The 14,525-nt window shown below is 53.9% G+C and overlaps 1 protein-coding gene across 2 annotated transcripts in view; it reads right to left on the reverse strand.

The window, feature by feature from the left end:
* GRM4 (glutamate metabotropic receptor 4) overlaps positions 1–6,221 on the reverse strand; it is a 116,252-nt gene extending 110,031 nt beyond the window's left edge. For both annotated transcript variants that reach the window (XM_054569230.1, XM_054569233.1), the window contains exon 1: positions 5,717–6,221. The gene's annotated coding sequence lies outside the window, so the exon portion shown is untranslated. The remainder of the gene's footprint in view (positions 1–5,716) is intronic.
* Between the last annotated feature and the right edge of the window lie 8,304 nt (positions 6,222–14,525).

Genomic DNA, 14,525 nt, shown 5'->3' on the forward strand with positions numbered 1-14,525 from the left:
CAAGTTCAGAAACCCCAGACCTCCCTGTTCCACCAGAACACAAAGAGCCTGATTCAGAAGCGACTAGTTCTATGCTGGGCATGGGATGGTCACTGAGAAATAGGTATGAAAGGAAAGAAAGAAGGAGTAGGAAGGGAGGTGTGGAGAAATTCTTTAGCCTGATGCCAACAGAAACTAAGGAGGGGGAAACTTTAAGTCACTTGCCTGTGCTTCCCCTCCCCTGCTTCCCTCCAGCTTCCTCCCTGTGACACTCAGCCACTTGAAGAGATCCTTCCTCCTCCAGGAACCCTGCCCTGATTATTCCAGTTCTTATTATCTCCTTCATCCATAGTTAATGCCACACAGCATCTCTCTCTGTTGTTACTTGGCACTGATAAGCCTGGGAGCACATTAAGGGCCTGTCGAAACAGCACCGCCCTCCCCTCTGTCCCTGTGCCTAGCCCAAGGCTCAAAATGCAGGAAATTCTCAATAAATAACAAGACAAAGCTGGGTCCCTGCCCACGCCCATCAAGGCACAGCCAAGAGCAGGGGTCTGCAACAGCATCCAGGTTCACAGAGAGGAATCACGCCGTGCACTGAATTCTTACGACCCTCTTGCATGGTCAGGTATAGAATACAATCCCTTGTGCCACAAACATTCAGCTACTCAATGTGTCACTCAAATACGTGCTGAGCACCTGCCATGTGCCAGGCTCTGCTCTGGGCACAGGGGAAACTGCTGGAAGTGAAACAAACACCTGCCCTGTGGAGCCAACGTCCCAGGAGGGACAATAAATACACCTACACACAGATGTGTGGCACTTCAGGGAATCAAGGGGCTATGAAAAAAATAAAGCTGATAAGGAGACAGGGAATGACCCAGAGTGGCTTTTTCAGGGGGAAAAAAAAGGAAGACTTCTCTGTGGAAGTGGCATTTGAGCAAAGATTAAAAACAGTAAAAGCATGAGCAAGTATCTGGGAGAAAAGCAACCCGAGTAGGGAGAACAGCAAGTGCAAAAGCCCTGAGGTAGGCATATGCTTAGCATTCGTTGTTCAAGGAACAACAAAGAGGCCAGCATGACTGCAGGGCAGTGGGAGGGGGAGAGGTAAGAGAGGAGGTCAGAGAGGACACCAAGCACAAGATGAAGCAGGACTTTGCACGCCATGCTGTGGACCGAAAAGTGAGGGCCCACTGGAGGGCTCTGAACACAGCAACAGGCTAACCCTCACTCCTAACAAGAGAAAACCGAGGCTTAAAGGGGAGCCACCTACAGCCACAGCAGCTCACATCAGTTGGAGGACAAAGCAAGATACTCTCCTCTGCCCTTGATCCCACCAGCTCATCCCAGGAAATGCGCGGCCATGAGCTTCCCTCTCCCCCAGAGCCAGGGGACCAGCCAGTAAGTACGTGCTTGCCCAGATCTTCTCCAACCACCAGCCCCTCCTTCTGTGCAACCCCCGGGCCTCTCCTTCCCATCCCAACTCACCCTCCCACATGCCGCCACCATCCTGTTTTCTGACACAAGGCCCAAGTAGGGAAGTGTCTTTGTTTGTAGCTGCTATTATGGTGGGCTTCCCCCTAATACTGTTTCTTCCTCTCTCCTCCTTCTTCCTGTCTCCCCTGCCTTAATTCAGAGCGTCCCCCAACCACAGCACTGCCCTGGACACCTGTGGCCCAGTGGCTTAGCAAGTCGACACCCAAACTCCACCGTCTTACACAGCGGTGAACATAACCACGGCTGGGGGTGACACCTCCATCCCCTGACCACACTGAGTCTAGGCACAGAGAAGGGGCAGTGACACCTAAGAAGCTATTACCTGCCAGAAACTTAAGAATCAGGTCAAGTTTCCATGTCTTAGTTGAAAACTCAGATCTAAAAACAGCCCTGTAGCTATGACAGTGTTTTTACTAAAAGCCAACCAGAAAACAGGTCCAGGAAAGAGTGTCTGTCCTCCTGAGGAGCGAAGGGGCGGCTGGGAGGGACAGGGCAGGATGCAACTGCTGGTTCTGATACAGGTGGCCCAGCCTGGGACGAGCAGTCCACTGAGCTTTCCAGGGATTCACAGTCATCACAACCAATAGGTAGCCAGTGCTTCCTCCAGAACCGGGAGGCTTAACTAGACACCATAACCAGCTCGAAATCATGGTTCGTCCCTGAAATGGCATAGGCTGTCACTGTGGGCTGGCATTTCCCAATTACTGCATATAATATCTACCTTAATTGAATGGGGTCCAGGTAGTATCATTATGCATTGTGTTCCCCAATTTATTTAATATATGTGTGTACAAATACATCTATCTAAGCCTCACGACTGCCACAAGATTGCTAAATGATGAGGTTAATAAAACATTTTGACAGGAGTCATCAGCTTTAATTTAAGGGGTGATTTTTACTATCCTTGTGGTGCTTGCTTTTTGAAGAAGCCAAGAGAGACAGGGATAGGCTGGAAGAGGCTCTCTCAGGCCTCAGGCTGGGAGGTGGGGTGGGCAGGGCTGCAGCACAGGCTTCATCTTTTCTAAGCAAGTTCTGTTTACCCACCTTCCTTTCAGGAGCAAGCTCAGGCAGTGACAACAGAGGTGGGGGAAACTGAAGCAGAAGCCTCCAGAATTTGAATGGGGTTGGGGGCTGGTGGAGCTTGGACACAGAACTACAAGTCTGGGGTGGGCGGGCAGACCAGAGGGAAGCCAGAGACGGTATTCAGCTACTCAGCGAAGAGAAAGCCAGGGCTCCCGAGAGTGAAGGGAAAGGTAGTCCGCCCTCTGTAAGGGCCAAAGGCAGTGAAATCCCTAAATTAATTTTTGATAGCCCCCTGCTAACTAGGGCAGAGTTGACATGAAAACAAGTCATCCCTGCTCTTTGCAGTAGCTGGTACCAAGCTGGGTGGAAGCAACAGAAAGCTGGTGTCCTCTGCTCCAGGCCCGCTGCCCACCAGGGGAAGGCCCTCAGCCTCTGCCCACGGGTTGACCTGGACAACCAGCAGCACCAGCAGCTCCTCTGCCAGCCCCAACAAGCAGGGCGAACCCCAGTTGCCAGCTCCCTCCACGCTTTCTCTGGGCAGCAAATGCAGCTACCATTCTGCAGAAGGGAGATAAACTTCCAGCCAGTGGGCCCAGCTGCCCAGGCTGCCAGCACGGCCTGCCCAATGGAAAGCCGGGTTCTAGGCTGAGCAGAGGGGGACAGCAAGGGTAAGCAGATGTCTTGGGGTGGGTGATAATTAGGGGCTGCCAGCTCCACGCTTATCTAGGGGAGAGGATGTGCCTACTGGCTGTAATTATAACCCTCATAAGCCCATGGGTCTTGGTCCCATCTCTTCCTGCCAGCTGTCCCCATGCAGTGGGGTGGTTCCATTGTGGCCAAGCATCCTGGACACTGAGCTGGGGAGGGCTGCAGAGCCCTTCTGGCCTGGGTCCACCCCTCGACCCTCTGGCACACACCCTGCTCACTCGTACAGTCACTCTCAAGCCCTCACCTACCTCTGGCGGCCTGCCTGCCACTGTGCGAGGGCTCCCTCCTGGAGACAACACACTTCCAACAGATGAAGCCTAAGGCTGCCCAGATGCAGGGGTGAGGGTGGAGCAGCCTATGCTAGGCCACTGAGGCCAAGGAAGCAGCTCAACTCCTGACATGCACCCACCTCGCCCTCCTCCCCCTGTGACATGCTGCACGCCCCCCACCCAACCACAGTTTACAGCACTTTTTGGAGTTAAGCATTGCCATCTTCCTCTCTGGGTCTCTCTCAAATGAAAAAATCCATGGGAGGGGTGGCCCTTGAAGTGACTAAGACTTCGGGAGGGGATAACTTTTTGCTATTTTCATCTCTGAGAGGTGTCAAGATGTTGAAAGGTGAAGGAAAGTTGATGGCTAAAAGGACAAAAGTTGGGAGGAGGTAAAGACGGTGGTCACCTAATTCACTAGTGGGCAGGTATGTCACCCAGGGCTCAGCAGAGGCTCAGGGGCACCATCCCCAAAGGTCCCCACCCCATCCCAAGGACAGGACTCTGACTAAGGCCCTCTAGGAAGTGGTGGCCACAGAGGGGAGAAAGGGCTTTGACCCCACTCTCCCCAGTAGCCAAACCCTCTCCAGGGGCCCTCACCACTAGCCCCCAGGGCCTGCCCGGGAAAGGTCATGAGCTCCTGCCCAGTGGGTGACCATACCCAGGATCCCCAGAGTCCTCAGTGGGGTGGCCTCTGCCACCTCAGAAAAAGCTGCTTCGGGTCCTCACCTCTTCATGTTAGTTCTCCCACCACTTGAGCCCTGAGGCCTCTGAGAAGCTGAGCTTGCTCCCCAGAGCCTGAGGCAGCCCAACATCCCATGTGGATCCAGGGGGAAAGTGGAACAGACCCTGGACACAGCCTGGAGGAGTGAAGAGATGGGAATTTGAACATTCTTCCCTTTCACTGTGAGGCTAAGTACCAGGCTGTGGGAACGGGATGCCCAGTATGGTGACTCTCGGAGCCCCGGCCGTCGGCGCCTACCCTGAGCCCCCCACTCTCACCCTAGAATGGAGCAGGGAGGGACTATGCTGGGACACACACACACACACACACACACACACACACACACACACACACACTATTATTCCCTTCCCCAGCACGGAGACCTTTTTGTTAGATGAACAGAGGAGCAGGCGGACTAAGTGCTCCAACAGGACACGTGGCTTCGGGCACCCCAGTAGGCACACCCAGCTCAATACCGCAGAGCAGCTTTCTCCCGCACCAGGGGCAGGCTTCCTGACGAGAGGGGAAAAGAAGCAAGAAGCCGTCTCCAAAAAAAAACCTGAAGTCTAAAGGCTGGGGTGTCGCCCGTGGCCTAGGGGCAGGGGGCGCTCGTACGTTTGGGCCTCAGGACTCCCGGCCGCTGCCACTGGCTCCCATTTCAGCACAAACAGCCTCAGACCGCCGGTGCGGTAGCGCCTCTATTAGTCCGGGCCTCCATCTCCCAGCCCCGCCCCCGCCATCCCACCGAGCGGGTGCTTCCAGCTCCCGAGCGCCGGGGAAGCCCGACCCCGGGGAGGACCCCCGCAACACACACATACACACACGCGCGCGGTCAGTTGCCACGTAGAGGTTTGAGTTCATCTGGGTCCCAGAGATGATCGCTCCTGATTGTCCGAGGAACACCTGACCCTTAAGTCCCTGGGCTGGGGGGAGACCTCAGACCCCAGGGCGCCGCCCCAACCCAACCACGGCCGCGAGAAAGCAGGGACTGGGCTCTGGCCGGGGTCGAAGACGGTGCTGGGGCAGCCGTGGGAGCCGGACGCGGTGCAGTAAAAGCAGCCCAGCGCTCGAGGTTGGCGCTGCCCTCTCGCCGGAAGACGGCGAGGAAGGGACGCGGGTAATGCCCAGCGCCCCTGCCTGCCCTGCTTCCCCAAAGAGGGGCGAGTTACTGCCGTCGCCCCCACCTGAGAGGTGTCATGACACCCCCACCCGGTGAAACCTGACATAACCCCGCATACAGAGACACTTTCCCTCAGGCCCACAAAAAAGCCGCTGCCCATTCCTTCCTTTGGGGACATTCGGAAAGCCGGGCCAGCCCCGAGGGGAAACCCGCCAGCTCCGAGGGGAGACCCTCCAGCCCCGAGAACTCAAGTCCGTCGGCCTTCTTCCGAGAGCCCTGAGCGCGGGAGCTCGTCGGAGTCCACTTCCCCGAGCCCCGGGGTGTCCTCCGCAGCCCACGCCCCCGAGGCCGAAGGGCACGGTCCCCTCAGCCCGATACCCGAGTGCCACAACTCACCGCGCGCTAGTGAGGTCTGCACCGCGCCAAGGGGTAGGTGGTGCGCCCGCCCGTCCACACTGGGGGCGCGGAGAAGAGGCAGCCGGAGGCCGATTCTCGTAGTGCCCAGAGCCCGGGCCGCGGCGAGCAGCGCTGACGCTGCGGACTGAGCCGGGAGCGGTGCCTCCGGGAGTCCCGGACGACGCGGAGAACTGGCGGCTGCCCGGCTGCAGCAGCTTGCAAGCGCGCGGCGTTTGGCGGCTGCTCCAGCGAGAGCGGGCGAGCGAGTTGGGGAGCGCCGAGAAGCCCTGCTTCGGCAGCCGCGGAGCTCGGCATCCGAGCCGGAGGTAGCGGGAGATACGCAGCTCCGGGCTGGGAAGGGAGTGGAGCGGCAGCCAACCACTGGCGCAGCCGACCGAGGTGCCGGCACCGCGGCAGGGGCAGCAGGAAAAAATGAGAGCGAGCGAGAGAGCGCGCCAGAGAGCGAGCGAGAGACTGGGAGAGCGAGGTAGACGCGGAGAGGGGAGGCTACGGGAGGGGCGGGAGCGCACGGAGCCCGAAGGGGAGAGGGGACCACTGCCACTCAGCTTGGCGCCCGCGGCCGCACGCGAGAAGGCGCCTGCCCAGCCTGGCAAGTTTGCGCTGCAAGTGCGGACCAAGCGCGCGGCGCTTCCGCCAGGCTTTTAAAGAAAGAGCACCTAGGAGCCCACCCCGACCCGCACCTCCACCGCCGGAAGCCTGGGGCTCTCGGAGCGCCCCGCCACCCTCCACATCGACCCGCCGTCTGCTACTCTTCCCGGCATGCCCCACCGGCGCCCTCTCCTGGAAGCCCCTTTCTCCGCTCTTTCCGCCGTGCGGGTGTCTGCTAGTGGACCACCACCCCAAGGATGTGGCAGGGACCCCTCCTGACCCGAAAGGTTGGGGTCAGATAACACTGCCTCTTGACACACACCTTGCAAAGTATAGCAAAACACAGCGATGCAACGGGGTTGCGCTCCTCCCCACCCCCTTTGCGTCAGTAGAACCCCCACCCGCTGGGCTGCTTCTCACATCCGCAGGAACAGTGTCGTGTGCCCCCATGTGGCATGTTCATTTGCACACGCCGCTGCTCCTGGTTCGAGCATATGACTTAGGGAAAACTGAGGCCCAATGAGACAATTCCACTTGCACCTGGTCACACAGCCTGAGGGGGGGCGCCTTTCTGCTGAGCCCCACTCCACCCCGGAGTCCCACCAGGTTAGGGACACCCCCATCCCATGGCCCACAGCTCGTTGGTCTCCCTCTGGCACAGTTTGCAAAGTGTTAACAGGTGGCCTGGCCAGCAGACTAGAGCAAACCTGGGAAAGAATTGGTCAGCCAGGGAAAAGCTGGAGCCCTAGCTCTCCTTCCTTAGAGGGCTATGAAAAATCCCAGGAGAATGCTGTTATTAGAGGCAGGCAGGGGAGGAAAAGAGAGGGAGCCATGTGGCCCTCTTAGGGTTGCAGGAGTGTCACCTCCCAGACTGCAAAAGGGACTTCAGTTAGAGCTGTGAAGTGTTACTGTCCTTGCCCTGGGCAGGGTGCTCAAACACAATGGCAGCGAGCTGGGGAGAGAGAGTGGCTGGCCAGTGGCCTCCCTCCCCATCAGTCCTCCTGGCTGACCTGCAGGTTGCCAGCCTGTGCTCAACTGTGCCCAGGCCTGGGAGACTTAGCACCCTCTCACAACCCAATCCCTAATTCCACAGATAACCTTTTAAGTCAGGGAAATGTCTTTGCGGGGGCCGGGGAGGGTGGTCTGAAGATAGCAGGGCCTGAACTTCCCCCTACTGGTCTGCCCTGTTGCCCTCCATGCCCCTATCCAACAACCCTGCCCTTTCCCAAAGACCCACTCAGACACCCCCTCCTCCAGAATTCCAGACTGTGGCAAGCCAGAAACACATCTTGGTCACTGTGGTTCATCTAGTCCCTGGCAGCTTGCCTGGTCCATAGTGCTAGTTCAGTGAATGTTTGGTGAATGAATAAATGTTGGCAAAGCACAAACTGTTTGCTGTCACATGTAATGGCCCCAAATACATATCTTATTTACCCAGTCAGACTGAAATCTCTGATGGAAGGGCCTAGATCATGCATTTATTCATGGTGGGTTTTTTTGTTTTTGTTTTTGTTTTTGTTTTTAGGGAACCAGCCCTGACCTAGATCCTGCTCCACTCCCAGCCCTGGGAACACACAAACGACTGAATATCACCCTGCCCTTGAGAAGTGCACCACATGGCCATGCGCACCTCAGCACAATGCATTTTAGAGAGACACAGTCTAAGACCACAAAAGTTCCTGCTGTCCAGCGGCTCTGCCTAGCTAAGTGCGCACTGCTCTGAACCTGCAGGGAAATCAAGTCACTCCTGGAGAGGCTGTGTCCTTGGGAAATTCTTGCCTGGGTTCAGACCAAACCCCACTTGAGCCCAAGGTCCCTCAGTTTCCTACCTGTAGAAAAAGGACCATAATGCTGACTTCAGAGCAGGGCTGCTGGGATGGTGTGCAAGAAGCCACCCAGCTGAGGGGCTTCGGGAAGGCTCAAATTCAACCTGCCTCAGGCTTGACAAGTGACATGTTATGTCTTGAGTCTGTGTCTGCCCAAAAGATGGTGTCCTTTGTCCAGTTCGTAAAGTTACTGTGATGGCTAGCCATGAAAAGGGAATGAAGTACTGCATACACAGTGTCCAGTCTTGTGTTTAGGTACCTGTAAGTGGGAGCCACTGCAATTTTTACACAGAATGTAGTCCTCAATATCCTTTTGTTGAATGAATGAATGAACTGTAAATAAACGGGCCATGGTTTATTGAGAGCCCAAACTAACCAGTCACTCTCCCCACCCCCTGCCCTTCAGTGTTGCCTTCACTCTGGCCATAATTATCCTGTCCCCCACCCCCCACCAGCTGTGTTGCAGGAGGCTGGGCAGGCTATATTTTTCAGGCATTAAAAAAAGAAACACTGTTGGCTGGCAGATGGCTGAGTTTGTGGACTCACCCTGTTTGAAGATTCCCAGCCTGAGGCCTCACTCTTCTGGGCAGCCTCCTGGGCCATCCCAGGCCTCCAGGCCTTTCATCCTGGGTGGTCAGCCACCTGGCCTTCCCAGTCTGAGCCCCTGCTTGGTCCAGCTGAGACTCCCTCTTGCTGACTATGGCCGTCTTGACTTACCATGGAGACGAACACACAGAGACACACACACATAGAGTCACACATACAAACACACACATACATGGAGACATACAGAGACATACATATGTACACACAGACACGTTCACATAGACCCTCAGACACAGACATATGCACAAATAGACACGCATCCCTCAAGGAATTTCAACTGATGGCCCCTGCCCCAGAGTAGTTGGGGTCAATGGGTGGAAACAAGGGAGCTACAGAGCCACCTCTGAGGGAGAAGAATGATCAGAAGTGACCTCAGGGTGTCATGTAGCAAGGGCCTGGGCCTGGACCAGTTGGCAGGAGGGCCTGAATTCCAAACTGCCCTCTTCAGCAATCCGTCCCCCCCTTCAGAGCTGTGCTCTGACTGGGAAGGGGAACACAGAGCTGCAAGCAGGAGGCCAAGTCCTCAGTGCTAAGATTGTGTGAACTCGGGGAGAACTCAGCTTCCCTGAGCATTGGTTTCCCCATAGGAGAGATAGGGGACTGGGCTGAGGTCTCTTTAAGGACCTGAGATTAGGGGCTGGGCTCCATCCTGAAACCTGTATAGGAGGCTGACTTGACTGATGCTGATGGGGTAAGCAGGGTGCTTGTTCTAAAAGACCAGTTTCTTGTGCACAGACTTACCCAGAGAAAAGAAGACAGCGTCTCAGCATCGGGCAAAAAGGGACCTGAAGGGAGGAGAGAAAGAGGCAGGTAGTCCTAGAGAAAATAATAATACAAAGTTCTGCACTTCTGCTTCATAGCTTTGTGCCCTGGAAGTTCTTCCTGAGGTCTTCCCCCACTCCCTCCTGCTGCAGCAGTCTTTCTTCCTGTTCTTATTCCGCCTCCCTGGTAATGGAAAACAACTTGTCCACCCCTTCCCACCCACTGTGTTGGCAACACAAACCCACCAAACTGCTTCTATGACTTCTCCATTACAAAAGAATCCTAAGAAAATAATCAAGTCTGTTGCTTGTTTTAAAGGTTTAACTAGAGTATATTTGAGCAGAACAGTCATTTTATTTGGAAACTGGAAGGAAAGTCATCTTGTAAAAACTCACGTACTGGGTGCTTTATACACAACCGAAACCAGATGCTTCTGATCAAAGTTCTGGAATCCTGGGTTGCAGCTGACTAGCTATGCCATAGTACACCATGCGGGATGAAAAAGTGCTTCCCAACTATAGGTGGGTCTCAGCCTGTGCAGACACATAAGGACTGAGGTCACATTGTTACTGGACAGAGAACCTGGCCCTGAGCAGGCCTGCCTAGGGCCAGCTGGCACTGTGTGGGTTCTTGACTTTATTCAGGAAAGCTTTCACAACATGAGTCCAGGTGATTTTGAGAGTATGTTTATTAAAGCTGGGAACAGTGAAACAAGGAAGAGCTTAGCATGGAAGAAGCGACAGGAGAGTTTAAGCTGGGCTTCTGTAGCTCACTGGGAAGTCAGAGAAAAGGGGCCCTTGGAGACAGGACCAGGGGGTTAACCTGGGACAAGCTGCCCCTGCCCATTCCTCCCCTGGTTGCAAGTCTCATAGGGTCCCTTAGAGTTTAGGAGATGCCTGCCTGTGGGGGAAGGAGATGCTGGGGGAAGAAGAAGAGAGATGGGAAGGTGTGGGGGAGGTCCCAAGGGAGGGTTTCGTCAGACTATTCATCAGTTGTCCAGGTGTGCCCTTTCAGGGTGTGGTCTCCACTGACTGGTCAGCACAGGGCAGGGGGTCATTAGTCATTGCATCTTGTCCTGGTGTCGCCCCCCTGGTTTTGCTGCATTTCTGGGCCTGGAGTTGAAACTCAACTGAGGCCTAGACATTATCTCTAGGGAGGTGACCTGTATCTGGCTGTGAATTGTTTGCCCAATTTGTTCAGCTGCCTGTCTCAGTTTCTCTGTTCCATTTGCCAAGGAATTTTCCTAGCTTCTTACTGTCCTGACTCAACACCACTTTCAGACTGAAGATATTTTTATTCAAATAACTATTCTTTGTGATGCTATATTTTGTAGCACTAAGTTCCACTGGTTATTTACAAATGTAAAGCTTTTTGTTTCAAAGATTGCTTTTTAAAAAATCCTAATAGGAGTGGGAAATTGTCTTTGACAATTCTGAAGTTTAGAAATCTTTGAAACATATCAAAGTGAGCTTGAAGGTGCAGGGGTGAGAACACCTGATAAATGGTCCCCGTGTTGAGTTGACCCAGCACCACCTCAGCCTTGTGTCTGATGGGTTTCAATTTTGGTTTCCCCTAAACCAGGCCATTAGATGGAAATACCTCTGATGAAGGAGTTTATTTAAACGATAACTGTCCCCTGGCAGGACATTTCCAGAATGAAGAGCTTGGCAAGAGAGAATGGAATGGCCCAGGCTCTCCAGAGAGCCCTGAGTCGTGCGGCCTGGAGAAGTTGCGGAGGGCTGGGGTCAGAGGCTGAGCATCCCCCTCCCTTAAAAATGCTGGAGTCAGTCTTTCCTACTGTGAAAGGAAGAACACCAGCCTAAGGAAAGGTCTTATGAGTTTATCTGAGCCAAAAGGATGACACTTGCCAGGAAGCAAAATCTCAACAGACTGAAAAAATGCTCTGGAGAATGGAAGTCTTACAGTCTAGTCTATACATTAGAATCGAAAGAGTGGCTACATGAAATCTATTGGTAGTTCATTAAGGGGGTGTGAGGAAGCGAAGAGGGGAAATTCCTGGGCTTGGATAAAAAGTAAAACTGAGAAACATGCTTCTTTTCCATTGTTGGGTACAGAATAGTTTAATAGTTAATATTTACAGCACACAGAGTTGGTATGGGGGGAAACAAGATAACAACGAGGGGTTCTGTGATCTTCAGCTCTGGCAGGGTGTGTGTACCCTGAGGGGTCTGTAAAAGATTACTCTAACATTTGAAAGGCATGTTACCTTAGATGCATAAAGACCATAGGCTCACTTAAGGTAAAGATTGAACTTTGTTTGTCAAGGAAGCTAAGGGGCTTGGATGTGACTGCCCACCATGACCTGCCCTTAGTTAGGAGTTTTTAGGTTTAGACCATCCTTTGTGGTTACTTTAGGTCCCTGAGTTTGTGAGGCCCACCATGCAGGCCTCCTCTGAGCTTGTCAGGTTTAGAATGTGGCCCCTTTTTTGTCCACACAACTATGCCCCCCCGGGTTCACCCCACCCCCTCCCCTTTGACCCATGGAGATATTGAGTTTTAAGGACCTGGGACTCTGAAATTCCCCCGGCCTGGGCTCTGGGACTGGCTGGGACAAGGTGAGTGACTGCCTCCTGATACCCCTAGAAGACAAGGGACCTCGGAATCTGCTCTTCCTTCAGGCTGGTATGCATCTAATCTCCAGGAATCCTTCTATACCCGTGGAATTTTCTCAAGCCTTTGGTTTGAAGTAATGGCTGGCTAAAGCCAAAATCCCATATTCAAAATTTCAAAATCCAAAATGCTCTGAAAACCACGTTTGTCCAAAAGTTTTCTGCAAACTCATATAGCAGCAAAAACTGATATGAAAGGAAGTCACTGTCACTGCCTAGGTTCCTGGGTGGGAGAGACTGTTTGACTTGCAGAAACACAACCCAGCGGATTTGTTACGGGGATGCTGCCCCAGGCCTCCTGGGTGTGTTGCATAACGTGTAATATTTGCATCATATATCTTTAAATTCCAAAACAGTCTGGCCCAGGGGTCTCTAACAAGGGTCTATGCACCTGTAATCATCCATTTGGACCAAGCGCTTTTCAGGGCACCCAGCACAGTCATCTCTATGCCCTCTCGCCACCCTGGCAAATGGAAACAGGAGAGAGACTGGACAGAGCAGAGAGAGCAGGTTCTGAACACATCTTTGCTAAACCCAAGTGCGCAGAACAAGATGCAGAAGCCAGATGAGATACGTAAAGATTTCGGATAGAGGGGTCCTAACATGCCACAGGAGTCCCCGCAAGAATTGGGGTGAAGGACAGGGGTTTAAAGGCTAGGCTATGGTCTCTGTCCCCTCCACCTGCATGAAGATAAAGGCTGCCAGGAAGGAGGGGACATTCACCAAGTGGGTGGGCAGGGGAGAAGCTGGGCTTGGGGCATGTGAAGGGAAAAGTAAGCCAACTTTAGGTCAACTTTAGCTTCTTTTGTCGCCTCCGGAGCTTGCTGGCCTGGAAGATGATGCTTCCCATTCTCCTCCTCACCCTCAGTTTCCCTGAACAGCTGAAGAGAGAGAAGATATGAGAACGGAAAAACAGGGGAGACACCTGGGCTGCCTCAAACTCAAATGTGGCCAGGAAGGAAGGGGCAGCTGAGGCCTGGAGGTCAGGGCCCCCGAGGAGGTATCTGTCACTCAGAACCTGACATAGGAGTGGGATTTAGAGGAACTGAGAGCCCAGACCTGACTGGTGAGGCTCTGTGGGTTGGGTGTCATTCTGCAAACCGAAGGGTCGCTGATTCGATTTCCACTCAGGGTGTAAGCCTTTGTTTCAGGCCAGGGCCCCGATTGGGGGTGTGGAAGGGGCAACCAATTGATGTTTCTCTTGCGCATTGATGTTTCTCTCCCTGTCCTTCTCCCTCCCTTCCCCTAAAAATAAATAAATAAAATCTTAAAAGAAGAGGAAGAAGAAGAGCAGCAGCTGACAGCCCAGGCTGCACCACCAGACAGGGTATCTCACCCTCCATGGGCTGAGACTGTGCAGTAGGTGTCCAAAAAATATTTCCTTGTTAAACAAATGAATGACTGACTCCTGCCCCAGAGAAGGAGGTGGCTTCCTTCTCCTCCTTGATTTCCACTTTCTCCTCCTCCTTCTCTCCCGCTCTCTGTTTTCTTAAGACTAAGAATTTTCCAATCGCTTTGCCACACTGCAATTTAAAACTGCTTATCATCCCTCTCTCTCCACCTGGGGCGGGGGGGGGGGGGGGGATGATGTCAGCTGCGAGCCAAATGTCTTTAAGATGGCTGTCACAAGCCAGGATGTCAAACGCAATTAACATTTAAAAGCTCCTCCTGCCCTGCCTTTGTCCTCTTGACCAGCCTGCAACTTCCTTGGCTGAGTGGCAGGGCTCTGGGGGCCAGGGGAGCAGCAAGGTGACATGCACAGGAAGGGACACAGCCCAGCTGGCCATGAGAGGAGACCTGTTGAAAGGGAAAGCCCATCTGTAGTGCTTTCCCGGGCCTTCTTCAGCTGCCACAGTCCCTCTCACATGCCCATTGCCCTCTGCCCGGGTCTCATCCACACATCTACAGCCACCTGACTGCAGACACTGTCCCAGCAGCTCAGTCTAACGGGTTTGTGTCCCACCCGCTCCCCTGCGCTGAGCTCAGCATCCTCCACTGTCCGATGTGGATCCTGCTGCTGCTGCTCACTCGGAGCTGCTTTGGGGATGAAAAGAAAGAGCGCGAGTGAGAAAAGCTTTCCAAGTGTAAGGGATGTTGATGACTGGAGTTTCAGATTTTGTCCGGTGGTTCTTGTCCTTTCAGGCCCTTGGAGCAGGGCAGAGAACACACAGCCTGACTGACTGACTGATGGCGGGCTGCAAGTCAGGGGGTAGGGGGCCCTTTCAATCCCCCCCCACTGAAGCCCTGGTTCTCCATAGGACCCTCCTGGCAACGCTGGAAAGAGGTCTCAGGGAGACTTAGCTGACAGAACAGAAAGCTGGACATGATCCCCAGTACCTCTCACTTGTGGAGCCTCAAGGAGCATCGACTGCTCGC

The sequence above is a fragment of the Pteronotus mesoamericanus genome, unplaced genomic scaffold (assembly GCF_021234165.1).
Source record: "Pteronotus mesoamericanus isolate MK-2021 breed Mesoamerican mustached bat unplaced genomic scaffold, CSHL_Meso_final contig_20, whole genome shotgun sequence".
NCBI classification, from domain to species: domain Eukaryota; kingdom Metazoa; phylum Chordata; class Mammalia; order Chiroptera; family Mormoopidae; genus Pteronotus; species Pteronotus mesoamericanus.